Source organism: Eleutherodactylus coqui, chromosome 1 (assembly GCF_035609145.1).
Source record: "Eleutherodactylus coqui strain aEleCoq1 chromosome 1, aEleCoq1.hap1, whole genome shotgun sequence".
NCBI lineage: Eukaryota > Metazoa > Chordata > Amphibia > Anura > Eleutherodactylidae > Eleutherodactylus > Eleutherodactylus coqui.
The window spans coordinates 335328931-335341942 of record NC_089837.1 but is presented as its reverse complement, the minus strand read 5'-3'; the positions used below and the strand labels follow the sequence as shown (position 1 = coordinate 335341942).

Genomic DNA, 13012 nt, shown 5'->3' with positions numbered 1-13012 from the left:
AAGCGCGTCTAAAAAAGCAAGAAGCCAGCGAAATTAGACGGAGCCATGGAGACGTGGACGCTAGCAACGGAGCAGGTAAGTGAATAACTTCTGTATGGCTCATATTTAATGCACGATGTACATTACAAAGTGCATTAATATGGCCATACAGAAGTGTATAACCCCACTTACTTTCGCGAGACAACCCCTTTAATGATACAATATACACAAAACAAACCATCTGCTCCAGAAATAACACGGTGTGCTAGAAACAATGTAAGATTTATTTCAGAGTAATTAGGCACAAGTTTATAACAGAATGGAATCCTTTTACAAGAATATCTCTTAAGGGCCCTTATTACTATAAGAACGCCAAATAATCTTAAAGCAACAGGTCTACTATTACAACAAGCAAAACACTGATGCATCAAAACTAAATAGATGAAATGTTCTTACAAGCAAACAGGAAAACATCTAAAATTAATAGGAAAACCTTATAAACAGCCAATAAAAACATTGTTGCACAAATAAGAAACTAACAGTGACAGGAAATCTACAGGATTTATACCACACAGTCATAAATGGGAACGATCTGTGTTCTGTTGTGCTTCAGAGTTGATGTCCTAATAGATAAAAACATGAAACAAGGGTTCAGTATTCCATTCTTTAATTACATATACATATGTATTGAGTTATACAGTATATGCATTCTAGAAGTCTAAGACAAAGTTTATCAATGATAGAAAACTAATATCAAGTAATTCATATCTAAAAATCTAAACTTTGCGGTTAGGTTTATAACAACCTTTAGGAGCGGGTAAGCGAGGCAGATATTTTTCCCTTCCCCCCCCTTCCCCTTCCTCTACCCCCGCTTCACCTTTCCACTCATCCCCCCCCCTCACCCCCCAGTTTTGTTCATGATTTGTTATAATCTTACATTGCGCAGTTCCCAATTTCTGATACGAGACACAAGAGATTAAGCTATACAATCTAGTTCATGCCATAAGTATTAGGAAACCAAGATATGTTGTTTGTTGTGCTTATACGGACACATGTTGATATCAACGATGTTGTGCAATGTCTATATAATACTTTTCTTTGAAAACCAATAAAAACCGATTGAACTAAAAATCTAAACTTTGGTTATGTTGAGTGAATTATGACCACAGAAGACAAATACCATATAGGACCTCTTTAGTAAGATACAAGGTGAAGTCCCCTGGTGCAAGCATTGAGTAGTGACCAACTCCTATGGTGACGTCACATCGTCACGTTTTCTTGGCAGACTGTTTTTCTGGGGTGGTTTGCCATTGCCTCTGCACTCAACTCTTCTACTGTTCGGTTCCATCATAGGAGCTGAACAATGGGATAGACCGAAGCACTGGATCGGCACATGCCAGCACCAAAGGGCCCCCAATAAGTATAATGGGTCCATGTGACTTCCATCCAGCTCTCTGACGGTTTCCCAGACAAAGTAGAAGAGCATACTGCACTATTTCCTACAGGATTTTATGCCAGATCTGCAGTGGACGGTCCAAACAAATCGCCAGGCACAGATATGAACTTGCCCTACGTTTGTTGAATAGACCATAAAAGAATAAGTTCACACATTATCCTCTACCCACACTTATTTTGCTAGGACAACCCCACTGAAGGCGACCATACACGTTATGCAGAAGTAAGCTGACGGTCCCTTATCATCTACTTTGATCTATAGAGCTACTTGTGGGATCATTCATACAAATGATCCCATGAATGACTGACTGTCCAAATTGATGTTATCTTAATTGTATGGCCAGATTAAAACTGAAGCATAGTGATATAAGGAGTCAGGTAAAGCCGCTTATGCCAACCTCTCCCCCTCCTACCTCCATGTGGCCATTCTACAGAGATTAAAGAAAACATAAAACAGTGTAATTACTTACTACTTAAGGCCCATTTACACGTAATGATTAATCGCCCAAAATTTCTTAAAATGAATTCACACTAATTAAAAAGTTAAACATTAAGCAAGTTGCTCGCATAAACACACGTCCACCTGAGCAAACAACCTAAACAGTGTTTATCTTAGCTAATGAGGGAAATGGAGAGGATTTCAGACCATTATCCTTCCATCTAAATGCTATGCATTTCTATGCAAAAAATCGTTAATTCGTTCAGTCGTTCCCTCGTTCAAATGATATCGTTGTGTGTAAATGGGGCTTAACACTTCACAAGTGAGTCTGTAGTTTAGATCTGAGGCGGTCAGGCAAGGCTTCCTCTGTGTTCTCTTACTGTGTTAGCTCTGCAGTCTCTTCGCATGGCAGAGAAGTGAGAGCGGAGCATGGCTTGTCATCCTCCCTCTCTGCCATACAGCCTTTATCCTGAATCCTCTTCCACCCGCCCCTATAAAAACAGCAAATATACTGGCATCTCTAACAAGAGGCAGGAGACGAGGTTGAAAAAAAGGCCTGACTGCTGGCAACGAGGCTGCTCCCGGCATGGGGCCGCCTTAGGCACTGGACCTCCAATGTCTAGGGGTAAATTTGGCTCTGCCCCCTACCCTTATCTGGCAGTTGCCCTAATGTGCCACAGAAGTCTCCCCCTCTAGCTCACTTTAGTGATGCAGCACTGGCCCACATTCAGATGATTAAGTGGCACATGTAAGTCTTGCTTGTCATCCTTTAAAAGTCAACTTTTCAATAGAAACTCCTTTTAGAGGAGCAGCTTTCATAGACTAAAAGGGTAGGGAAAATCCTTCACATATAAATCAAGTTGGGATGGAGCCTGGGGTCTTCCCAAGGGTAGACATTTAGGGGGTGTCACTGCAGGGTTAGAAGATTTACTGCTATATTATTAGACAGCACAGCTGACTCTCTATTAAAAGCTTTATTAAATACTATTTGCCCTTACCTAAAACTGCACTGAAATCTTTAACCCACGCTACATCAGACACAGTTTATAACCACCTGAGGGTGAAACCTACCACAAATGGTGTTATTAATCAGACATGTGATTTCCATGCTCTCGCACTGACGATCTGTTCAAATGAAGGACAGGAAATATTAATGTAATACAAACAGTTCTATAAAATACGTCTAAAATGCCTTCAGTTGGAATTCCTGCCTAAAATGTCACTTTTTATTGCAATTTTGAATTTATGTTGCAAAAAACAATGGTGACAAAGAACTCTGTTAGCTTAAGTGCATTTTTAACCCCTTGGTGAAATAAGTAATTTTATCATTAGGGGCCAGTAAATCGAATCCCTTTTTGTGTTCCAGCGATCAAAACTTTTTCATTTTTTCATCAATGTAGCTGTTTTTCACCTTGCGTTTGACAGGACGAGGGTGCATTCAGACGACCATATATCGGCTGGGTTTTCACGCCCAGCCGATACACAGCGTCTCTCTCTGCAGGGGAAGGAGTCTGGAAGAGCAAGGAGCAGTGCTCTGAGCTCCCACCCCCTCTCTGCTTTCTCTCCACCCCCTCCCCGCCCCTGTGCACTGTTTGCAATGAGAGGAGGAGGGACGGGGCGGGGCTACATTTAATGAATTAGCTCCACCCCTGTCCCGCCTCTCCTCATTGAAAATAGTGCAGGGGAGTGGAGAGGAGGCAGAGAGGAGGCGGGAGCTCAGAGCACTGCTCCTGGTTTTTCCAGCCTCCTCCCCAGCAGAGTGAGACGCCGTATATCAGCTGGGCGTGAAAACCCAGCCGATATACGGTCGTCTGAATGCAGCCTTATACAAAACAACTTTGGGTACACGTAATGTATTGAAAAACTTATTATTATTTTTATTTTCTGGAAGCAATAGAAAAAAAGCTATTTCCCCATTGTTTTTTGTGATTTATTTTTATGACATGGTATAAATATTATGTTACTGTTATATTACCTTTCATCTACAAGCCATTACGCCTGTTTCACGCGGGCTACAAAATCCCACGATTTTGTTGCCATGCAACATCGCTACAAAACACATGTCTGTGAAGCCCATGGTCTCCAATGGGTTCTTTCAGGCTACAAAATATCTCATGTGGATGAACCCATTGGAAACCATGGGCTTCACATACATGCGTTTTGTAGCGACATCGCATTGCTACAAAATGGTGCGATTTTGTAGCCCCTGTGAAACAGGCCTAAAGATTATGACAACACCAAATTTATACAGGTTTTATTTTGCTTTACCACTTTCGCACAATATAAAACCTTTTTTTTTCTTTTACACAAATACCTTGTGAGGCGCCACATTCCAGGACCAAAGCATTATCAGCTGACAGCGGTATCAGGCCTGTTTATGTCAGATGTGTAGTTTTAATGGGTAACATTTTCAGGTATATACAATTTTTTTATTCCTTTTTTTATATCTATTTAGGGGAAGCGAGACGATCAGAAAACAGCTTTTTTGGATATTCCTTTTTTTGCTGAATTTGCTGTGATTGAAATATAAAGTAATATTTTATAGTATGGGCTGTTATGGATGTGGCAATACCAATCATGAGTAGGGTTTATTTTGTTATTTTTTCAGTATTTAAAGCCTTGTGTAAGGGGTAAAAAGTTGTATTTTTTTTCTATAAAAACATTTAGATGCCACGGTCAGCAATGACTGCAGCATCTGTAGTATTAAACTGTGTAAAGTAATTTCACTCCTTTTGTTGTAAAAAGCCCATATATAACAATGCTCTCTGATTGATGGGAGAGGTGGAGTTAGTGGTGGGAGTAGAGGGTGATACCATACACAAAAATTAATGCCCCCCCCCTCCCTCTCTCCTCACCACACTAAATGAAAAAATGACATCTATAATTTTAGTATTTCCAAACCCATTTAAAACTGCTATAGCTCCAATTCTGTAAGGGCTACAAATATTCTATCTGGTAGCCCTGATAGAAACAGAGCTACAGACAGTTAAAGTAGAACAAGCTCTGTTCGTTTAAAATTATAATGTCCTTTTCCTGCAGAAGGGACAGAGCCCGTCCTGAACTGCTGGGGGGATTAAGGGTCTTAACCCTTTCCAATCCACTGTCTGACGTCTTCAGACATTCTGATTGAAGGCTGTACAGCTCGGATGTCGGAAGAGGTCCAGCAGGGTATTCTTACTTTATATTACTAGCCGCTCTGTTGTCGATGGCTTCTTTGGCATGTCACATACTGCAGTACTGGCTCTAGCCAGCAGATAGCGCCATTGTAAAATGACAGAAAGAGAAAGCCCCATAGGAAACCCCGAATCCAAAATTGGATTGCAAAGGGTTAATGAACACATTCTAGGATCAGAATCAGTAGAGGGGTGACCACTCTGCTGGTATTTACGTAGACCCGGTATGATCACCTCTGTTACAGAAGCATCACAATATTACACAGTGCTGGAGCTTTGTGGAAAGTAACAGGTATAAGCGTCAGGAGAGACATGGATCTGTCATAAGGGGAGCCCTCAACATCATTGAGTCATTTTGGGAAGAACTCAAACAAGCAGCTTGTGTTAGATGTGCCGTTAGCAGGATGTAAGGACTGTTTTGTCAATAAGAATGGGCAACTTTACCACACGACAAAATAAAGAATGACATTCACAGCAATTATGAAAGACTACAAGCGGACATGCAAAAGGAGACAATGCATGATATTAGGACTGCCACTTCCTCTCCCAGCTTCCAGCAGGATGATCAGCCCCAGTGTTTCCCAAGAGTTTTAAAGCCAATTACCTGTACTCAAACAAATAGCTTCCTACTAATAGCACAGCATAAAAAACAAACTAATTCTCAGGGGGTCAGAATGAGATCACATGACCCACCTGAAGAGAAGGACTCCAGGAATCTTCGGATAGATTAATAAACCAGGTAATACTAGCTGGGGAAACGGGTTACATAGTAAATGAAACACAGAATGTCTCTTTAAATACAGATTGCTTACCAGTTTGGTTTAGTGAACACTGAGGTCCAGGCAGTGCATCATCATCATCAAAGCCTATAATAAAGATATTCAGCAATATTATATACAGTGTATCACAGTTTTGCCTTATCAACTCCTGGGAGTCTGATGGTTAGTATGAGCTATAATGGTCTGATTGGGGAGGGTGGGATTACACACACACACCATTAAAGTTTTGGGAGATATGAAGCAGACAAGCAGCGTCCACCAATCAGACTTTTACTGCATATCCACTAAAAGAATATTTACTAGAAAGCTAAGGCAGCCAATGTTATTTGTGGCATCTCTGGTGTAAGGGTACTTCTACACAGGACGACTTTCAGGCCCTTAAGGGCTAATGCCCACAGATAGATTTATGTTACATTCCCCACGGCGTAAATCTGCGGCAGAATAACGCAGCTATTTGGTTCTACTGAACCTAATAGCTCAGTCAACACAACTAACTGAAATGATCCCTCCAGGGTATCCACCCCCGCCCCCCCCCCCCCCCCGGGAGAAAGCCGGAGACAAATCAGGTTGGAATATTGGAATATGGGTCTTAATTACCATACATCAAACCCCCTTATTGCACAAATGCCTTCAGAATCCTTTACAGCAGGGGTCCCCAACTCCACTCCTCAGGGACCACCAACAGGTCATGTTTTCAGGATATCCTATAGTGAGAACACCTGTGGCAATGTCTGAGGCATTCACAAGAATTACATCACCTGTGCAATACAGAGAAAATCCTGAAAACATGACCTGTTGGCGGTCCCTGAGGACTGGAGTTGGGGAACACTGCTTTACAGGGCTCCAGGAGGGAGGAGGGAGCTGTCCAGTGCTGATCCTCTCTCCTATACACTAATGCCCTGCATCACGACAGCAGGGAGCTGTCCAGTGCTGAAGTGTCTCAGCTGAGACTGCTACTCAGCTTGTATGGCGAGAAGGCAAGGGGGAATGAGTAATCCCAACCAGAATTTGGGATTGGCTAGGATGAGAGAGGAAAGGAGGAGCTTTACATATATAAGCGCTGACTGTATCAGACGCGCGGCACTCACTATTGGGATGCCGCCAGACATCACGGCCGCTCCCACTTATATGTGTTAACTCATCCTGATGAAGCAGTGTATATGTTAGAACATTGCAGAAGCGCGTCGATGACATAGTTTAGTGAGTCAGTACATGTTTTTCCAGATAGTCAGTTCAAGTGTAGTGTTAGACGGCGGCCCGATACCTTCTGTCGGGCAGCTGCACTGATGCAGATTTAGCCTATTCCTTATCACAGCGGTGCTGTGTTAGACAATAGGGATGTTCACTTAAGCATTTCTTATCCCAGAGTGATTTAGGGGAAACCTGAGCCACAGGAACAGCTGCCAGCAGCACTTTAATCACACGGGCAACATTAACCCTTGATGTGCTGACTTGGAGCGTCAAATAGACAGTTACTGCTTTCCTGTTTGGTCTTTTGAAATTTATAGCAGTGGGTCTGAATTGGGCCCCATGTATATGGAGTGTAAGGACATATCAGTCACTAGTTAACCCTTACTCTCCTTCCTTGGTCTAATAAATCTATAGGCTCAATTGCAGAAAAACTGAGGAGGAAAGCAATTGACTAGGAACCAGCTTTATTTATTAACGTCGCTAATTTCCTCTTATCCATATGTATATGGCACCATTTAACCCTTTACCAACCGGACCTTGTGAACCTTAATCGTTCCCTATATCATATGCATGTATTGGTATTTTACTCGGGATAATGTCTACTCTACCCTGAAAATACTAATCCCTGGTCTTTGACCTTAAAATAAGCAACTAATGAGTGACTTCCCATTCAGTACCCTTTACCCCGGATGACCATCACTTGTTTGAGTGATTTTTCGGTCAACTGTTGCCCTGTGTACAAGTTGCCTAAGATATAGAAGTGTTTGTGAGCAAAGCAGGTGCCCAATTCAAGAGATAGAAACAACAGGTGATGTGTAGGTGTTAAATTCACCAATATCTCACCTCTATCAGCTGCATAAAATGAAGGTCTGCAGTAGGTAACGCAGGTTCCCTAATACATATTATACAAGTTGCAGACAAAAGAATGTGGTGACAGAAGTAATTACGCTTAAAGCATAATTACAGTAATTATATTTTAGATGTTTTCTGCTATTATATTCAGTCTCCAGGAATAATTTCAGTGAAAAGGCTTACAGCCTGCGCATAAGATGTACACTGCTAGCTGTGCTTAATGGGGTTGGACAATAAATTAAGTATGCTACAATCACCTACAAAAGGCAAGTTGTTAACTTACTAATGTATGCCTTGACAAAGTTTGGATCCATTATAGATATAGTAAGCCAACAGCACCTCCTCCCAGAGTTAAGGGCCCTTACGGACCTCTGTATTAACGATTGTTCCTCCCCAGTCTGCATCAGCCAGTGTTAACAGCCCTTTAAACAAGCCCTGATTAACTTATATTGTTGATTGGCGCTCGTTTGGGCAGGTAATCTGCCTGTGTATAAGAACCCCTATTCAGGCATTCTTGTTCAGCCATGGCTGATATGAACTCTAGTTGCCACCATAGATAATCAGAAGCTTGCTATCATTAATGAAAACTACTGTAACATTTTGTTTGTGTGACACTTGTTTCTAGCACAGATTTGCAATAAAATGTAGAGGTAGACTGAGCTGAGACAACTGGAAATTCTCTTATTAAAAACACAGAGATATTAACATATTTGTATTGGCATTTTACTCTTAAAGGTTCTACACCCTGAATATAAAACCATCTGTCAGGTGTGATTGATGCTGCGTTGAAGAAATATTAAAGTTCTTACAGATGAGACATAGTTTTACTGCATCTGACTCTCGGTCCTTGATGGGAGGGATACTAGCATCCTGATCTTTCACAGCCAGTGACTTTTCCTGATGTGGACTGACATAGTCTGTTACGTCACACTGAAACATATTGGAATTGGCATTTTACTAAATTATACAATACACTGTAATTCACTTTAAGGGCTCAGTCACACGGGCGCATCCGGGCACCGATGCACCCGTGTTACTGCACGAAGAAGACAGCCACACTGCAGATGCGGACGACTCTCCGCACCGCCGGAAAAAAGAACACATGACCGGCAATGGAGCTGCAGTGTGGCCATCTTATACTGCAGGAACACGGGCGCATCGGCGCCCGGATGCGCCCGTGTGACTGAGCCCTGAAAGGGAGCCTGCTACCACCTTTGAGCCCCATAAATTACAATATGGGGATCCAGGGAGCTGCTCTTTATACCGGGTGCCCTTTTTAGCACTGTGCTCCAGCGAAGTTGACAAGTGCACAAAGCATGACTATTGGAGATGACTCTGCGCACATGTTCTCCCATAGAGATGAATGGGAGAGTGCATATACAGAACCATCTGAAAAGAGTCATGTTATGGGCGTGTGCCAACATTCACGGGGACACAGCACTGCAATAGGGCACTCGGTTAGTATGAAACACAGATTGCCAGGCACACTGATCCCTCACCTTTGAGTGCGGAATGTAGTTTTTGAGGCTCAAAGGTGATGACAGGTTCCCCTGGAAACGGCACACAAACAGAGGGAAGAGCATGCTGGGCTTGTAGTAAATGCTTAGGAACGTCACATTTTTAGTGAATACTGCTTTTACTACAAGCCCAGCATGCTCTTCCCTCTGTTTGTGTGCCGTTTACCCCACTGACTTTAATGGAAGTAAGTGCAGGATATAAAAACCCATGTTAAAATGTTGGCAGCACCACAACCGCAGTTTTTCATAGAAACAGCCCTAAAAACATTTTCTAGTACGGCTTTGTAAAGAACAAAAACGATTCAATCACCCCTATACTTTTATATAGGGGTCTCTTTTTTCTCTTGTAGTGGGCTCCGGGGGTACCTAGCCAATAGGCGCCATTTTCAATAGTTATCTTTTTTTAAGAGATTCTTCTCAGGAATAAACAACCCTTGCTCAATCCTCGCTCTTCTCTATGTGGCTTCTCTTTTTGGATTGAAGGGTGCATTCACACGGATGTATTCCCCATTTCGATAGCATAAATATGCTGCGCAAAAATGCAGCGAATATACGCATGTACGTGCGTTTTTGTGCAGAATAGTCACACGCTCCATCTACTTAATACAGTATTTTGGTAAGTAAATACCCACAAGGATAGCACATGCTGCGACTTTTTTTTTACGCGACTGAAATATGCAAATATAAATAAACCTATTGAAATCAATGGGCTCTATACACATGAATACTACGTTTGTGTGAATACACAGCATATATACACTCATGTGAATGAGCCCTTAGGGTGACTACCCACTACAGTTTTTTTTCACTGCGAAATTCGCAGCGTTTTTTTTTCTGCAGGGGGCTATGGGACTTGCAATGTTAAAATCGCGATTTTGCGGTGAATTGCGATTTTGCGCAATCGCAATTTTAACATTACAAGTCCCATAAACCCCTGCAGAAAAAAAACGCTGCGAATTTCACTGTAAAAAAAACCTGTAGTGGGTAGTCCCCCTTAGACTGATGTAGTGAACAACCCAATTTTAGCAATGGAAGGAGCACAGTCCCCTTCTAGTTGTAATGAATGCACAGCATTCACACGTGACACACACATTAGGACTTTTTTTGAAGAAAGTCTGAAATTATACAAGAGTAGTAGAAAGAGATGAAGAATATGTTACTCAGATGTAAAAAAAATAATGGTTTCACACTGCTGAGCAAAAGGAAGGGTCTGCTTTTTGACAATCACTTTTTTTTTGTTTTTTCCCCCAACCATAAGATGAACCTGACGGGGAGTCTCGGTTATCTTATGGGCCATTCACACAGGTGGAATTATTCCATCAGGATGCAAATCGAAGCGTAAGCTGCCGCGGTGGAATTCCGCAACAGAATCCGCAGGTCTATTTGTGGATTTTGGTGTGAAATTACAGGCAGATTGAAGCAGGTAGCCCTGTTGATTTTGTTTTGCGGGATTTACCTTGTGTTGTGGGCTGTCTTGAAGGCTAATTCCTCCAGTGTGAAAGGTTCCATAGAGCACCACCTCATTAAAATGATTGGACTGTCCAAGTAATGTATGTGCAGGCTGGGTCGTAGAGAGACACTCAAGCTGATTCATGTAGGACTCTGACGAGGGGTAACCCAACTTAAATAAGTCAGAATACCCCATTATGGAATTTGGCAGTGGACTTTCTAAACCATAGAGAAAATTAACCAGCTCACTAGCAGGTACACAGACCATACTGGAATTGGAAAGACAGCAAGAAAAGGTTCAAGCATCCATACAATCACATATGCTATGACTAAGAGCTGCTGTGACAGCTTGAAGCCATCATTAAAGCTATGCCTCATTTATTTTATTTAGCAGGAGGAAGTAGTAGAAGTCCTTCCTTTATAGCTCTCAATATTTTTCAATCCACTTATGGCTTTGGCTCAAAAAAGCGAAACAGAAACTACAAATGCTTTTTCCCAAAAATGCAGTGTGTGAAGCTACCCCTAGTGGATCAACATTCTGACTTAAAACCGGAAATCATGACACACTGGGAAACACTTATACAGACTGGTGCACAGCCGTTGGGTATTGCCCGCCTGTAGAACAAGTCTACTGCCCACCGTATTCCTCCACCAGTTATTTTTAGAAAGTTAAAAAACAATGCGCAGAAACTTCATGTTACCATTGCAGACAAGAAGCAGTCTGAGGTTTTACTGCAAACATTTTTGTTTGATGACAAAGATGCAAAATGCCTTTCATTAGTAGTAGGAGGGCTTTTTAGCTGGGTTCCTAAAAAGGATCTTCTTTTAGATGTAGCACCCAAAATCAGGTTTCCTGCAATGCAAATACATTTAACTATTTAGCATGAGCTGAAATGGACAGAAATAATTTGTTACATAAAACACATTTTCTCTTATTAGAAGGTTAGTAATAATTTCTAAATTATTCTAATTTACAAATCTGTGATTATCATATCAGACCGATATGCAAATGATTAGAGTTGCGGTGTGATTAGATGAACAGTCTTGCCATCCGAGGCCCTAAAATTGATTCCACCCTTGTCCTATACAAAGGCTCACAGAGGCTTCTGTAGAGCTCGTTGACCACTAGACATGCCTATACAATGCAATTGAAGAGATGATGCCTGGTTAACAGAGTTTGAGAGGAGGTGCTTCATTGGAACGTGAGAAGCTGAATGATCGTATCGACAAATTATCCGCCACCTGGGCCGCTCTGACCAGATTGTTAGGAGATGTTGGGACCAGTGGATTCGTGAAGGCACACACACAAGGCGGCCGTGCTCATGATGTTCTTGACAGACCACCAGTAGAGAGGATTGTCTGACAACCACAGGCAGCTACAACTGTTTCTTTATCCGCCATTCAGAGACACATGGCACCATCGTTACAGGTCCCTGTGTCTGTCGGAACCATTTCCAGGTGACTGGCTGACAGCCATTTGGTCTCATGGTGCCCATTACGTGTATTGCCTTTGAAGGTGGTACGTTTTGGTTGAACAGTCCACATACTGGTGAGCGTGCATCACTGCCCTCTATTTACTCCCTCCCTATGATAAGGACTTTTATGTGTGCTGCAGCCGCATACATGATAGTTGGATGCCTTTGACACCCCCTTTCGCCTCTGTTTGCTGTGGTATCATGAACGACGAAACTAGACTTATAGAGAGTGAAAGTGGATTGTCTTCAGCAATGACTCCAGGTTTACAACTGCTGTGTTCATGTCTGGAGACGTAGGGGTGAATGTGCCTTTGCTGTGGAGCGACACACTGCCCCCACTGCTGGTGTAATGTTCTGGGGGGGGGGGGGGCCATCACATACGACAGTCTGTCACCCCTAGTAGTGGTAGGAGGGACAATGACAGTTCAGCGATGTATTTAGGATATCCTACAGTCACATGTGTTTCTCTTATGGCAGGACTTCCAAAAGGCATTTTCCAGCTAGACAGTGCTTGGCTATACAAACAAGGGTATCACAGTAATGCATCCACAGTACTGTTACACTTCTGTGGCTGCCCAGGTGACAGATTTATCATCAATAGAACAAGTATGGGACCATCTGGACACCAATTTTGACAGCCTACGAGTTTGCACAATCTGAAGGCTCAGCTACAGCAAATGTGGACTGATAGGCCTCAGGATAC

General features: G+C 42.3%; 1 long non-coding RNA gene across 1 annotated transcript; it reads right to left on the bottom strand.

Moving 5' to 3' along the window:
- Window positions 1-531: 531 nt before the first annotated feature.
- On the bottom strand, window positions 532-5910 carry LOC136612212 (uncharacterized). The gene is made up of 3 exons (XR_010790372.1): window positions 5859-5910; window positions 2945-2998; window positions 532-602 (listed from the first exon to the last, which is right to left on the bottom strand). It is a non-coding gene; the product is annotated as an uncharacterized lncRNA (long non-coding RNA).
- Between the last annotated feature and the right edge of the window lie 7102 nt (window positions 5911-13012).